Source organism: Venturia canescens, chromosome 11 (genome assembly GCF_019457755.1).
Source record: "Venturia canescens isolate UGA chromosome 11, ASM1945775v1, whole genome shotgun sequence".
NCBI classification, from domain to species: domain Eukaryota; kingdom Metazoa; phylum Arthropoda; class Insecta; order Hymenoptera; family Ichneumonidae; genus Venturia; species Venturia canescens.
This window is the reverse complement of record NC_057431.1, coordinates 8387236-8402225: the sequence shown is the minus strand read 5'-3', so window position 1 is coordinate 8402225 and position 14990 is coordinate 8387236. Positions and strand designations below refer to the sequence as shown.

General features: G+C 43.2%; 2 non-coding genes across 2 annotated transcripts; both read right to left on the bottom strand.

Moving 5' to 3' along the window:
* Positions 1-8754: 8754 nt before the first annotated feature.
* On the bottom strand, positions 8755-8825 carry TRNAG-CCC (transfer RNA glycine (anticodon CCC)). The gene has a single exon. It is a non-coding gene; the product is annotated as a tRNA-Gly (tRNA).
* Positions 8826-9257: 432 nt separating this feature from the next.
* TRNAG-CCC (transfer RNA glycine (anticodon CCC)) lies at positions 9258-9328 on the bottom strand. The gene has a single exon. It is a non-coding gene; the product is annotated as a tRNA-Gly (tRNA).
* Positions 9329-14990: the final 5662 nt, after the last annotated feature.

The window sequence follows — 14990 nt, the reverse complement described above, 5'->3', positions numbered from 1 at the left end:
TTTTCGTAATTCTCTAAGGGCCCTTAAGAGGATCTGTCGAAAGGGGAGAAGCCGACGAAAGCTGAAATGGAGAGAATGGTAAGAAGTTGGTGGTGGAAGAAGAAGAAGACGGAGGGAAGGACAAGAAAAACGCATCGGGCGAGTGTCAGCCGGTGACGGATGGGCCAGTAAGGCCGTCCAAGGTTCGCCGTTAGGGCCCCCACGTTTTCGGGATCAACTATCGCGGTTATGGTCTCTTCTCTCCTTTCCTTTCCATCCTTCGTTGGACTTTTCAGCTTTATTGCAACTCTCCGTGGCGGCGAGACCTCACAGAGATGCGGGACTCGCTCTCGCATTAAACCAGGAAACGCAACAACGCGCTCTCGAAAGACGGGGACGACAACGGGAGAGGAGAGGAAGATTCTCGATGACCAAAAGGGGGTCAATCGTGATCTCGTCCCTTCGCCGATCCTTCTGGACGAACCCAACAGCCAGAAAGCGAAATGGCAAAATTTGAGAGCAAGCAGAAACAGACGGTGAAGAAAGAAGCACAAAAAGGTAGCCCTCGATTGAAAATGGTGATAAAAAACGAACGGATAGTCTCGAGGGTTGAACGTCCTGGCTAAATTCCTTCTGCCTCTTACCTTCCAGGACTTCTCCACAACCTTTTTTCGGTTCTTTTTTTGCATTTTTTCTCAAGCGTGCAACTGATATTGTCCAGAATAGAAGAGAGGAGGGCGATGAGGGGGGGAGGGGGGGGGGGGGGAGGTAAAATAAAACGAGATCAGACACAGCGCGGAGGAATCGATTTATGCATTCGCACAGCTGCTGCTCTAATTTTATAGATTGGCAGTTAAGCAGGCTCCTCAGGGACTTCCGAGACGTGGAGTCCAAGTTTGTTTTTTTTATCGATAGCATCGAATTTGTTACAGTCTTCCCATAATATGACAATATCTGCGATCAGTACCTTGAAGAATTTCGTACTTAAGTGGGCAACGAAATAAAATTGTTTTTCTTCCTCGCTGCAACAGTGTCATTTTCATGGTCAAATTAAACACTTTCAAAGTTTAGTTGGTGTCTCGAGACGAAAAAAAAAACTTTCCTAAAATGAGAGAGTTTTGGGGAACAAAGTTATTCGAGGTTGCAATTTCCTCCATTTTCCAGAGTCGTCAAGAAACAAAGTAAAAGATTTCTCAAGAGGAGGGAGATCAGAACATTCGTCGCGGAGTCTGCTCGCACGAGAGTTGCTCAAACTTTTCGCGTTTTTGTCTCCCGTATCCTCCTTAGGAACAGCTACTACCAAGGGATACTTTGTGGACCCTCTCATGCTCCGAGCTCTGACTTACTATCCGGCCAGAATCATACCGACTGCGAGACTTCTCTTCTCAAGAAAGAACATGATGAATTCCTTCATCTCTCTCGGGCTGGACCATCCAACGAATCGAATTTTCATGGCATTCTTCCTACCTACCGTTTTTTTCTTTCTTTGAGCACTGCACACTCCAAGATCCTCAACTTATTCTTCTTGGGCTCTCGAATAAAACCTTAGCCATTGTATGAATCAAAAATTGCGGTATTCGTCGAGTATTTAATCTAGAATTCAACTCTACTGCACGATTATATCCTGTTTGCTTTTTATTGCTCATAAACATTTTTTTTACAAAAAAAGAATATTTTTCAGGATCGAAAATCTGCGGAACGCATAAACCATGATGCCCTGAACAAAAAAGTCTTTGAGCATTTTTCTCTCGGACTGACGGTTGATGAGATAATTACTGAATAGTATGAACCAACCGAGGGCCTACGTGATAAGGCTGGTCACGCCCCCAGCGCTTTATCGGCGCATCGCATTGGCTGCCCCTGTCAGAGCCGTTATCTCGTTAACGGCGCATCGTAGAGATAAGCGCTAAAGGACTTTTCTCTTCGATATTTCGTAATCTGACTGTCTCCATGAGGATAAACGCACTTTTCGAAGAGTCTGTACAGATACGTACAGAAGTACGTGTGAAACTGAGCTTATCTGTGAGTGAGCGGGAAGCTCGGTAGCGTACATCGAAAGAGAGCCGAGGTGAGAAGAGAAACGCGATGAGAAGGGCTCGCGTGTCTCTTACTCGTGTCTTTAACTGCCTGTTAAGGCACGACTTTGCACGGATCTATATACACACATGAAACCGTATATAAATATGTTTGCATATATGTGTATATAGAAAGGGTAGCAATGATTCGAAATCAATTAAAAAAGTAGCTGGCATTGCGGGGGCCGAGGCAAGTGTGAGCAACAAGGTGGCGTTGATCTGATAATGTCCCACGTTAAGGGGGTGCTGTTGTAGGTGAGACAAGTCTCAGGGCTTCAAAGAAAAAAGGTCTTAAAAATGAAAGAACTTGAGAAGAAGATAAAAAAAATGAAAAATAAGGGGTACCGTAAGGATGGCAGCGGGCAAGAACTGACGACGAGAAAGAGGGAAGCTAAGAAAGAGTGCGAGGGAGAGAAAGAGAGAGAAAGAGAGAGAAAAGAAGATGATCAGTGTCCACGTGTGTGACGACGTAGCAGACGAGACCATGGATCTCAGTGGTCAATGCGAAGCTCGTGGCTCACTGGGACGAGAGAGAGAGTGACCAGGACAACAAAATGGCGTAACCGAGAGGCTCTTCGACGTCGACTTACGCCCTTTTGCTTCCACTGAAAAGTTCTTTCCAGTATCTTTTCTACCAAAGGCTTCTGGATCCCGTGATTTATATCAGTTGCAGGACTGACCCTTTCCTTTCCCTTCCTTATTCCTTTCCGCGGTCCGATGTCACCGGACGGACGAGAAACCGGCAAAAGTTTCGCTCTTCCACTTCGTGCGTTCTCGCTAAGTCTTTCGCGTTTTCCCCCCTCTCTCTCTCCCTCTCTTTTTCGCAGACACTGGAACCCTATTCCTTCTCATTTCCCGTCGCACGTATTTTTCCTACATTCTCAGCGTGAATTCTTTTCCACTATTTATTTTGATTTTTTTCCCCTCAATGAACCACGTCCATTTATCTGTGTCGTAAATTCAATGGACTTGGATCTCCGACTACAGAGAAACCACAACGCTCTTTTTCATTACTCCAAAGTTCTTTCATGTCAAACCAAAATTACGACACAACGACACATTTTTCCTTTATCAATTTTTCAAATTCACCTCAAAGAGGCCTCACTCGCTGATACACAACCAAAAACGTGTTTACACTTTCCAAAGCGGTCCCACTTCCTATGTTAATTTCTGATCGACATCTCAATTCATTCATCCGTATCCCCCAGCAATAAAAATGGGTCAAGAAGTGACAACGAGGCTACAATGAGTACTGTCGTCACAGACGCTTTCGAATTGTGGTTGACTTTATGAGCTCTCGGTTTAATCAACCCCTCATTCACCCCGGAGTGATATCATCCCATGTTCTCTCGGTCCTCCGGAGCTTTCACTAGTGGTGTAACAGTGTAATTGCAAATATAATTCATATCGCAGCGTGACGTCTTTCCGGTTTACTCGTCGCAGTTTCTATCCTCCTCTCTATTTATCTTCTGTTCTGAGAGAGAGGAAAAAGACGAAGTAAGATGGAAGGACGAAGAGGGAAGAGAGTGAGCGAATAAGAAGCATGAAGTGGGACAGAGAAAAGGAAGCAGGGCGGAAGAAGGGTGAAATTATGATTAGAGAACCGAGTCGAATGGCGTCAGGGTGCTTCTTGCAGCCGGCACCGTCCGCCCCGAGGATGTCGTGTATCTTAGCTCCAGCACCCTCCCCTCGACGACGCCCTTTTCTAGGTGCAGGAGCACGCACACACGCGTGAAAATGAGGTGTGCAGGCACAAGGAGACACGAGCACACCCACACGAACCAGGAGCGTCTGGCACCTTTCCCCGTTTAATTAAATTCCCACAGGAAGAGATGAGAGAGAGAGAGAGAGAAGCCGATGGCGATGGGAAGCCCTCGACTTTTTGCGATACTTAGGCGCGCGCGTTCCCCTTCAACCGATCTCTCGCATCGTCCCTTCTCGTTCAAGATCGCATTCTCCCTCTCCTGCTTTCTCTTTTTATTACGTTTTCTTCCTCCCCCTCTCTGTGGCTCTTTCTCTCTTTTTATCTCGCCATCCTCACGCACGAACGATCGCTAATTGACGGATGAATTAATTAGCGGGGATGTGATCGATCGGGCGCGGCCACTTGGACTCCTACTCAACTTCGTTCCCGCACCAATCGCTCTCAATTCCTTTTCCAATTTTTTTTTCTTATCCTCCCTGCAGGCTCTCTCCTTATTGATAAAAACTTGTGCTGCGCACGCCGAGATCTCGTTCATTGTCACGCTGCTGCTGGGAATAGGCTTCTGATGCCTTTTTTCTCGTCACTTTTATCAAGTAGCTATCGAGACAGGTGGATAAAAGAAAAAGAAGAATCGAGCGCCGCGTTTCCGGAAACGGATCTCGACTACGAGACAGCGGAATCGCCAGAGGGCGGGGGGGGGGGGGGGGGGGGGCCAAGGCGGAATGCTCATTCCGGTATTCACAGGGCAGAAGAAATCAGGAAGCTGTTTCCCGAACGATGCAGCGAGCGAGGAAAGCCACAGCCTGTGGCGTTAATTGAAACGCGCTTAGTCAACGCGCGTTTGCTTCCCCGTCCTCATATCCTTTCCACCCTCGCTTCTTCTGCGAGAGCCTTGCCCGCGAGGCACTCATTCAATGACGATTTTCACCGGGAAATCAAAGCGTTGGGGAGAAGTCGGAAAGCGCGAACGTTGCACCCTCGGTAGACTCAACGCAGCACAATTCACTGCGCGGAGCCTTTTCACAAAGTTAACCCCAAGAAGGTAGAAGGTGTCCGAGAAACGAACTTGGTCACGACGTCATTCGATTCCCCGTTAAATTCCAAAACGAAAGCTCTTGAGAGGTTTTTCGATCCGACTAACACGTAACGAGTTATCAGCCTTTCAAGATCGACGAATCCGACGCGTGGTGTGTGGGGGCGTGGCGGTTGAGCGCGGCACGCGAGTGGCCGTCCGTCCCCCACCATGCGCCCGCTCGACATCCACCCCTCTCATTGGTCCGAGTAAAAAAACTTCGATAATTTGTCAGCCATTCATCGGATCGCAAAACACTAAAATACTTTTCGACCTCAAATTTCATTCTCGATCCAATCCCTCCATTATTTACCTCCGTTCTTGAAATCTACAGTCACGCGTATTCTGTTTTGGAATGAGAGATGGTGCCATGGCGGTGGCATAATGAGCATCGCTCTCTCACTAAACCGTAGTAAATTCTCATTTGCTTTCCGTATGTCGTGCTCCGACATTTCTGATTCCTCTCCCCCCCCCCCCTCCCCCCTCCAGCCCCACTCCCATTCTCCGTCTCCCTTCTTCCTATGCTCGCGTATATCTGCGCACGTTAATTGATTAGCTACGAGACTCCACGGCATGTGGAAGAGAAGAGAAATGAGCGAGCAGACAGAGTGGAGAACAATTGGCTGTTAATATAGATTTCCTCAGCTTCTTTTGCAGCACCGGAGTAAAAAAAAAACTATTTTATGAGGAAAATTGCTGTGCAGCAGACATGAGAGAAAAAATCGGTCCAAGGGTGCTCGAATAGCATTTCGGGTTTTCTCAATTTAATTTTGAATGTAGCTACCCTTACGAGCAGGCAAAACTATTTAATTCTTTCTCCATCCCTGCGACGTACATCGCTCCCTGTCAAGATGTATAATTAATTGGAAATGAAGTAAATAAAATTAAAATGAAGATTCGGAAGAAAGATACGACTAATGATAAATGGCAGAGTCTGATAAATATTCAAGTGCTCGGGCATCAAGCTTCGTGACTCGTTTCGTTTGTACAATTTTTGGCAACTCGTAAATCGTTCACGCTGTATAACCACGTGTTCTACGGTTTAAGGGATGACAAATCGTCGCGATTTGTCTGGACACGAATGCTTGCTAATTATGCTAACCATTGCAAATATAATATTTCGAATAATCAGCGTGTGAGCGAAACTTCGCTTTGAAATTTCACAGCTTGCAAATTAAGGGGGGTCCTGCTTTAGGGAGTCAAAAAAATCGATTGTTCCCTAAAAAAATCTTTTTAGGAAACTTTTCGATATAGTTTCATGCATTGTTTCGGAACTTCAGGTCTCTACTGAATCGGAAAATCAAAAATAGTTAATGAAAATGTGCGAAAACCCCAATAAGAATTGTACCTTGACAAGCAATCATTTTTTCCAGCTCCATTTTACTCGAACGTATGAAGCTGGACTTCAAAATCGTGGATCTTTTTCAAAACTTGGGAAACAATTAAAAAAAAAAAAAAAAATACTTCACAACAGGCCCAGGGATCTTGGCACAAAAAATATTCAAACACTAGACAAACTTTGTTGAGTCTCCACTCGGGGAGTTTCACAATTCGAGCGCTTTTAAGTCGAAAATAAAATCCGAAATCTTGACAAAAGTAGATGATTTCATGGTAGAATTTTCTGGCCAATCACGTGGTGTTGTTTAAATCGACTCAACTATAAACCACCGTGGGAAACCCGTCTAAAAACCTGATTTTCAATATTTCTATTCAATTTCAATTCCCCTAGTGCGCACTGGTTCAAGAATCAATTCCGTATTTATCTCGACCTTCGAATCATCCATAAAAACAAACAAGATCAAGCCAAAAAACAGGTGCGGAAATCGCGTTTTCCAGCGTGACCCAGTTCCTCAAATTCCGTTAAAAGGAGACATAAAAATAGAAACGGCTCGGTTTTATCTCCACAGGGTGATGTTTCCCTCCCATTATGGTTGGTTTGACGCGCTGTTTATTTTTTCGCCCCTCTTAATGCTGCTGAACGTTTGCATAAAAAATGCAACAGCGATGTACCGTGAGGGGCAAAGCATACCAGAGGGTGGAGGGGAAGGGGGCGTGGGTGGGGGGGGGGGGGAACAACGACACAATGCAAATTTATGTAAACATCGTGGATATTTTCCATTTAAATACGTGAATATATATACGTATTACTGGCAAAGAAAGAGGACCTGAAGCTGGAGATGCCAGTGGAAATATCAGAGATAGAAAGAGACTGAGAGAAAACGAGAAAAAGTGGGGGGGGGGCGAATAAAAAGTGCGGGGGTGTGGCCGCGTTCATAAATACCTTTCGCGACTATCTTATGAGCGTTGGAATCTGCGCTACACATTCAAATAATTCATAGCTATATAGACATACACGAGCGTTGAGGAAATAAAAAGAAAGGAGAAACAGAGGGGAGAAAACATGCGTGCACTTTGTTAACGTTTCCACGAGAGACGAGCCTCGTAAGTGAGCAATCTCTGTATACATTATGTCATATACACTCTCGTATACAACGCTCGTACAACTCCAGTTACCTTGTTTCGTCATACATACCTTTTTATTACCACGAACATACGTACAGAGGATTCGTATAAACAGCTCGAGTTTTCAAGGCCCTCACACCTTTTATCGTTTCATTGAACCAGCCTGAACACACTGACGGAGATAAAAATCATATTTTCTTTCTAACACGCGAACCTCGTCTAGTCACATTAAAATCGGAAGGCTGGAGAGCAGCGAAGCTGGATGGGAAATGAAAAACAAATGTTCCAGTTTATTCAATATTTTGATGAACATTTATCGCGATATTGAGGCTTGGAAAATGATTTTTTAATAGGAAATTTTAACTTGTTACGATCCAACAGATATTTCATTAGCCTTGGAAACTTTTTCGATTTTGTGATTGGATTTTTGAACTCCAAAGGTTCTGAGCCCACTGCTCGAGAGCTCAAAATTTGACAATAAAGTTGAGATCCACAGAAACAATTGTTTCTCCTTTCAAATGAAAACTCCAAATTGGAAAGTGCTCGAAATAATGTTGGAAGCTCGTGGAATCATTTCCATCGCTTAAATTCTACTGTCCAAATAGAAAACCATTTTTTCACGAAAAATTTCACTTCGACTGCTCAATGACACTTTCACCCAGTCATCAAAAGACGAAGAAGGACTTTGGAACGAAAATTCTCGTGGTTGTTGGCGAGCAGTTGAATCGTAAAAAAAACTCGAAAGAAATGTCTGACGTGAGCCTCGATGGCTGGGAAGCACGAACGAAAAATGAAAAATTATAATAGCAGGTCTGAAAATTCATGATACACAAACAGTTCGACACTTCGTTATCAGTGACAGTAGAAAAAGCCGTGTGTGAACGGGCCAGTGTTCTTGAGCGAGTAATACCTGAACAGACTTAGGTACATAAAGGTAAACAGACTTCTGAGTGTAAAGTCCATATAACATCGTAGCTAGGGTGGTAACTCAACCGCACGAGCTATAATTATCAAACTAGATAATTGTTAATTATTGCCCCATTGTTGGCATCGTAATAGTAATTAACGCGTTAGTATCGCCGACAGAATTTTGCAGCAGGAGGTCTCTTCCTCCCCCATTACGAATGGTTTGTATATCATATTCTTGTCTCACGCGATTTCGAGGATTGATTACAGAATTTCGGATAATTAGCAGCTGCATGGGTTAATTAATCAATGGGAGACGGGGCAGAATCGATGGTGGGGAGGAGAAGAAACTCGGTGGTGAGGTGAGATTTTTCCTGCTATTGGAAACCTTCGAATGTGCATTTCCGGGAAAAGGGGATTGCGAGAAATTAGGTTTTCTGAGTTTTAATGAAACTCGGACCGCTTGGTCTGCTCAATACTGCATTTTCTACTATTTATTATCACTGTTGGTTCGCGCTCGCAGCTTTGGGAGGGAAAATAAAAAAATAGGAGAGTGCACCGCCCGGGAATCGAACCCGGGTCGCAAGGATGGGAGTCTTGCATGATACCACTACACCAGCGGTGCAATTTGTACATTGTTACAAGGAGAATGCACTTCAACGGTGGAATATTGAATTCGGTTGCTTCGAGTCCTCTCGATGGGGTATAATGACGGTTTTTGGGGGGTGGCAAAATTTCAACCCCTATTTTTCCCTCAATTGGGCTCTTTATTTATCGGGGTTTTTCACCACTGTTGCTGCGTCCTTCATTTTTTTCGCCATTCATGTCTCGTGAATGGGATTTTTATCAATGCTTTCCACATTTTCGATCTTTTTTCAGGCTCCCCAATTTTTAATTGAGCCCGGAGGGTGGTTTTTTCCAATCGGAATTTTGTTTTATCGACCTTCACCCTTTCGCTCGAGCCCTCAGCCTCGCTTTTAGGTCCGCTTACACCCCCCCGGACGTTGACATTCCTTTGCTTGGCGGTATCCTCGTTTATTGAAAAAAAAATAGGGAGTGCACCGCCCGGGAATCGAACCCGGGTCGCAAGGATGGGAGTCTTGCATGATACCACTACACCAGCGATGCCGTTGGATCGATTCGCGATTTCTTGCGGTTAAAAAACGCTCGATGCCTCCCAGAAACGGTTCTCGTCAGGGGAGGGTTAATTTTAAGTGGATACGAAATCAGGGGGTGAGTAAAACTTTGTAATTGGTTTCTCGAAGCTGCGAATGATTAGTTGGCCAAGTTGCGAAATTTTGAGGAACCTCATTTTCGAACGTGCTCGTAAACGAGCTCGTAAAAATTCGTCAAGGTAATCGAATCGAAATAATTGTCTCTTTGGTTCGTCTGGATCGTGGGCCAACATTTTTAGGGGTGGGAATCAAATTTTGTCGAATATCTCGCACGGGCTTGATTCCACGTGAAAAATGCATTGAACCTTTCTTGTAGACGAGGAAATTTTCTACAACTTTTGTACAGACACATCTTCCTCTATCATCAATATTTTGGGAGCTGGGACCCCGCGAATCTTGTGGAATTCTCATTCCCCGTACTCGGACGATTGACACTCGGATCATCGGAATTTTTTTTAATTTTTGAAATATTTCGTATCGTCTATCCGCCTTCCAACAAACATCGACATCGAGCCACACGCTCCCTCGACCTCCAAAACTCAATAAAAATCGAAACCCGCTCAGGCCACCCTCGCATTTCCGCCGAAAAATCATCCCCAACGTTGAGGGGTGGGCCGAGGGGTAACGAGGGTCAGAGTTCGCACATCGTGAGCCCCCCAATGTTCCCCCGAGTTTAGGGGAAGCAGCTCGAGCTTCGAGAGTCACTGCAACCGCCACCCCTGACGAATCAACCCCCAAAACCACCCCAATACGAGAGTAACCAAAGTCGCAGAAATAAGAAACACAAATGACTAAAGAGTGAGGAACCACAACCGGAAGTGTGGCCATTTTACACTCGAACCCGTAAATTTAATGTTGCCATTGGCGTCGGAGGCTTTATCATGTATTATTTATAAATCTCTGGGAGGCGAACAAGGCGTCGCGCACGCGTCGTTCGAGGGACGATTCGCGAGAGCACCGGTACGGTTTCTTTGGCCTGCTAGCGAGAAAGCGACGAGGAAAGAAGAATTTTGTACGTATAAGAATGAGGAGAAGAGAGGGACGGGGCTACGGTGGCATAAAAGAGCTGGGATGCTCACACTCGGCTATACAGAAATCGTGATTTATGGATGCAACACCTGACGTGGTCGTTCCATTCGTTTTGCAGTTCGGAGAGTCGGCAGGCTGCGTTCCGTTTTTTCCCCTCCTCGTTTTTTCTTCGTTTTTATTATTTTTCCTTCCTCGTGTACTTTTATTTGATATTCGTTTTATTTTATTTTCTTTGTTCTCATTTTCTCATATTATTTACTTTTTTCATGTTGCTTTGTCCGACGATGAGAGCACTGCACACACGCTTTCACATACTCGTGTTTTTCAACTCAGGAATTCTGTCGATGACCAACACGTGGTTGGCTCCTCATCAGAAATCAGCCGGTCATTACGGAAACTCTTGATGGCCATTAAAGAGCCGTGAAACGAGATCGTGATTTCCCACGGATCATCAATTCTCGCGTGATTTTTCACGCACCATTGTTCCATCGAGTTTTCTACCCCCTGTCGAGCCATGAATTGGCACAATACTTCCGGCTGCTCGTGACTCTCTGGCCGGAAGTGGAGGTTGGAGGGTCGAGAAAAACTCCTGGAAACATTGATTTTCTACAAATTCATTATTTTTCAATTGATTTACCCAAGTTTTACGAGAGTAGCTGGTTTTTTGTTTTTTTTTTGTTTTTAATTTTCAGGAAATTCTTCGAGCGTGGAACGATGTTGAGAATTGTTTTATCAGTTTTTATGAGTAAATAATTACTATCTTCGATCGAATTGATGGCTCGTGACTTTACAAAAATGCCACTCTCACTTTCAGGCCACCCCCAGGATCGTTTATTCCCATTCGGTAGCCCGCCGTACCATAAAACTCGACCCCCTGCCCTTGCATCCTCCTTAAAAGCTATTGAAAAACTGCGAAATCAGCGAAAACAGAAGTTAGAAACGATTTCGAAAAACTTGCCGCATGACGCAGTCGCCGTTTCCTTCCGCAATAATCTTCGCGTTACGATAATTAAATTCTTTGTCACACTGTGCCAGGCCAGACAAAAAGAAGCTTGAATTTCTGGACTTTCCCACGAAATTACGTGCACAAATCACAACGAACGACGAGCCACGAGAGCAATGAATCGAGCGCGTATAATTAGTAATGACCGGGGTGGTAACGAAGCATCTATTATGGCGTCTACCGAACGTTAATTAGGTTGCTCCCTTGATTTATTTCTCCAGCAACGTATATATGCGTGCGATCTAAACTCTATGGTTGCAAAGTCCTGACAGCGAGAGAGTGAGAGAGAGGGAAGTTCTTCTCTACGCCGAAGTACTAGAAGCTCTCGGATAATCTCTCGCCCATCGGCCAAACACTGTCGGTGTATATCGGTGTCAGTGACTTATAGAGCATTTGTTCGCGTTGCTTCGTACGTACATGAATCTCTCATCGTGAAATCGCGTGCAATCTAAACATTCGTGGCTATTTTTTGCTTTTTTTTTCTTCTTCTTCTTCTATTAGCTCCAAGGGAGACGGAGAAAAAAACGTTTTCGTGAGAAATATTGTTTTTTGAAGACTTTTTTGGTAAGACTGATATTTTGGTCGGTCGGTTTTCGGAGTTGCTGGCAGACTTGACACCAAGTTTTGGACATTCAAAGTGGCTGGTTCGATCTCAGTTTTAATCTGATGAGAATTTTTTATCTTTTTTATCGTGAAAGTAAATTGAAATTTTTGAATACTTCGTTTAATTGAAATTTCGAAATTTGTGCTCTTCATTCGAGATCTTTTTACTTGAAATCTAAGTGAAATTTTTCAGTTCAAAGTACAATCATAATTTTTTTGTAAAAACTCAAAATTTCATGAATCACGAGGCTCGCAAAAGTGACAGAAAATTAGCCGAAATCGTTCATACAGTTAGAAATTGTGATCATCATTTTTTCAAGTTACCAGAACCTTAAGACTCTTAATTTCTGTGAAATTTTTCAATTACTCTTACTACTTTTGATGGAATGTATAAATTTTGATGGAAAATCTCGATCTGTTTTGGGTTGAATTAGTGTAAGGGGGATTAAAAAAAGTGATTATAGAAAAAAGAAAAGGGAAGTTTTCGATTTTTTTTTTTTCGAAAAACTGATTAAAAAGGAAGAAAATCGTCCAAGTTATACCTTGAATCGAATTTCGGATCAAACGCTAACAAAAAATCGTCAACTTTTTTTCTATCGACTCACCGGAGCAATATTTGGCGGAAGTTTTTTGAAGCAGCCACGTCTGGAGTGCAAGAGTTTCGCGATGTCGACAGAAGAATTCGGGCCTGATGCCATAGCGTTTGAGAAAATCGTCGCATTTGCGGAAGGCGACGAGAGCTTTGGCAGCCTCGATTTCGTCGATCTCGTCGTTGAGTTCCTGGGTGCACGATTGTCTCGAGGAAGTCGACGATGATTTTTCCTCGTAGGTCTCGTCCGGTAGTAACGTCACCATTGTTTATCAGCTTTTTTTACTCTTCTTTTTAATCCGTTGGCAACACTTTTTTTGGCGATGAACGACGATCGTTGGACAAACACTTTTGTAGCACATATTAATTTATGCATTTTTTTATGACATTCGATAATTTATTTCGATGAATTCGTGTTCCCGTTTTTTTCGTATTCGTTACGATCTTCGTTGCTGCAAAAACGAAAGTTTATTATCGACTCGCGTCTTACTTTGGGTCTGTTAGACCCACACTTGGATTCTATTGACAGTAAACCCTAAACAATTCCGTAAACGAGCAAACAATTCCGACAGTTACTATGATTTTAGTATAAAATCATTAAAATTTGTTCCTTGGTTTCTTTCAGTGTATTTAAGAACCGAAAAATCTCAAACGAAATTTCGAACGAAAACGAACGAAATTTCATCTCAGGATTGAGTAACGGATCGGTGTGCAACGAAAACCAATTAAAAGGATGGAAAAATCGAAGTAAGATTTAAGGTAGGTCATGCCCGAAGGATTCGTAGGTGTTTAAATTGGTTCGATTTTTACTTCCTAATTAAAGATATTATTATTTCAAGTTAATGCCAGAGTTACTAATTCAAAATCGTTAATAATTTTTTCCAATTTATCTTTCGGCAAATGAGATTACAAGCCATTCATTAATTGAGGATCCATCACTGACTGAACCCGAAATTTCATTCGTCCCTGGCCTGGCGAAAATACCATAGTCTTTTATGTTAAAAATCATCTTAGAGAGCACAAAAGGAAAGCACAAAGAGAAATGAATCAAGAAAAAAGTATTAATAAAAAGAGAGGAATAGGCCGAGCCAAGAAGAAACAAAATGCCGAAATAAGCAAATTTGAGGCTACACGAGTGCTCTTTACCAATATCGTTCAATCTTTAACGTAATATATTTTCGTTACTAGTAACGAAAATCGTCTAGAATTGTTTTCCAGACGTTCATTATAAGTTTCATTGTTATTGTGTACGTTTTTCATAAACTTCGTAAGAAGCGTTCATTCGTCATATGGAAAGATAAACGATTTTTTAAGCATAGTTCCTATGACCCTGTGTATTTTTCTTCATATTTAAGCACGTTTATCTCAATAACCAACAAGACGAACCCTTTAAAATTTAATGTGCGTGTCAGTCGACTAGCTATTCGAACTTTGTGTAAATTCCAAGGCTTTCTTAAGAAAATCGTTTCGTGCATGAACTACCTTAACTGATTAATAAGCTCGGAAATTCATTTTTCGATTTTAGAATCATTGGGTTGCTGGAAAACAAAAAATAAAGAAAGCAGAAGGTCAAAAACAGTTATTGCGAAAGGATTTTTCTTATTTCGTAGTTTAGTTGTTTCGTTTGGAAAATAGCGCAAGCTCACTGAACCTCAAAGCTCACCAGATTGATTTTCATCCCGTTTCTCACTCCCCCCGAGGATCGTCACATCGATTACTCGTTTCAGGAGAAACAGGGCACGACCGTGAAAACCGGTAACTCTTCCGAGCGATCGATTTCCATCTCGGTATTAGTTTAGCAAGGACCAAAGCTACTGCAGACTCGGCGACCCTCCAGATTTCCTTGGCAACTTTCTGCAATCGTGGATCAGCAAGCCCGTAAAATCGTGAATTCTTCAATTGAAAATGATCAAAAAATGTCTCGATCTCGAACGATCGTAATTTCGGGCTCGAAAGCAAAGATGTCTTTAAAAAAAGCGACCCCAAGGCACAAAAATCGGGAATCATGATAAAAATCTTAAAGAAAATGTAACTGTAAGAAGCACGAGAAGCTCTGCGACGATGAAAAAACTCTCGATAATCCGAGAAAAATAAAAAATCGAGAAACCTGTGAAGCCACCACGAAAAAATGGAAAATATCACTGAAACGAGTGATCCCGGAATGAAAAAAGGCCTTCGCAGACTCTGCGAAAGATCTAAACATTACAAATGGACAGTCCGAAGACACGCAGAAAAAAGGGACTAGAGCGTCAGGCAACAGGTTGTCCGTGTCGTCCGGGTTGTCGGATAAATAATCGATCGAGCGAGAGACGAACACGATCGAGTAGGCGATCGTTTTTTTAGCCCCTCTCATTCGCCCTTCATTTCTCTCTGTGTAGTTGATCGCTAGAA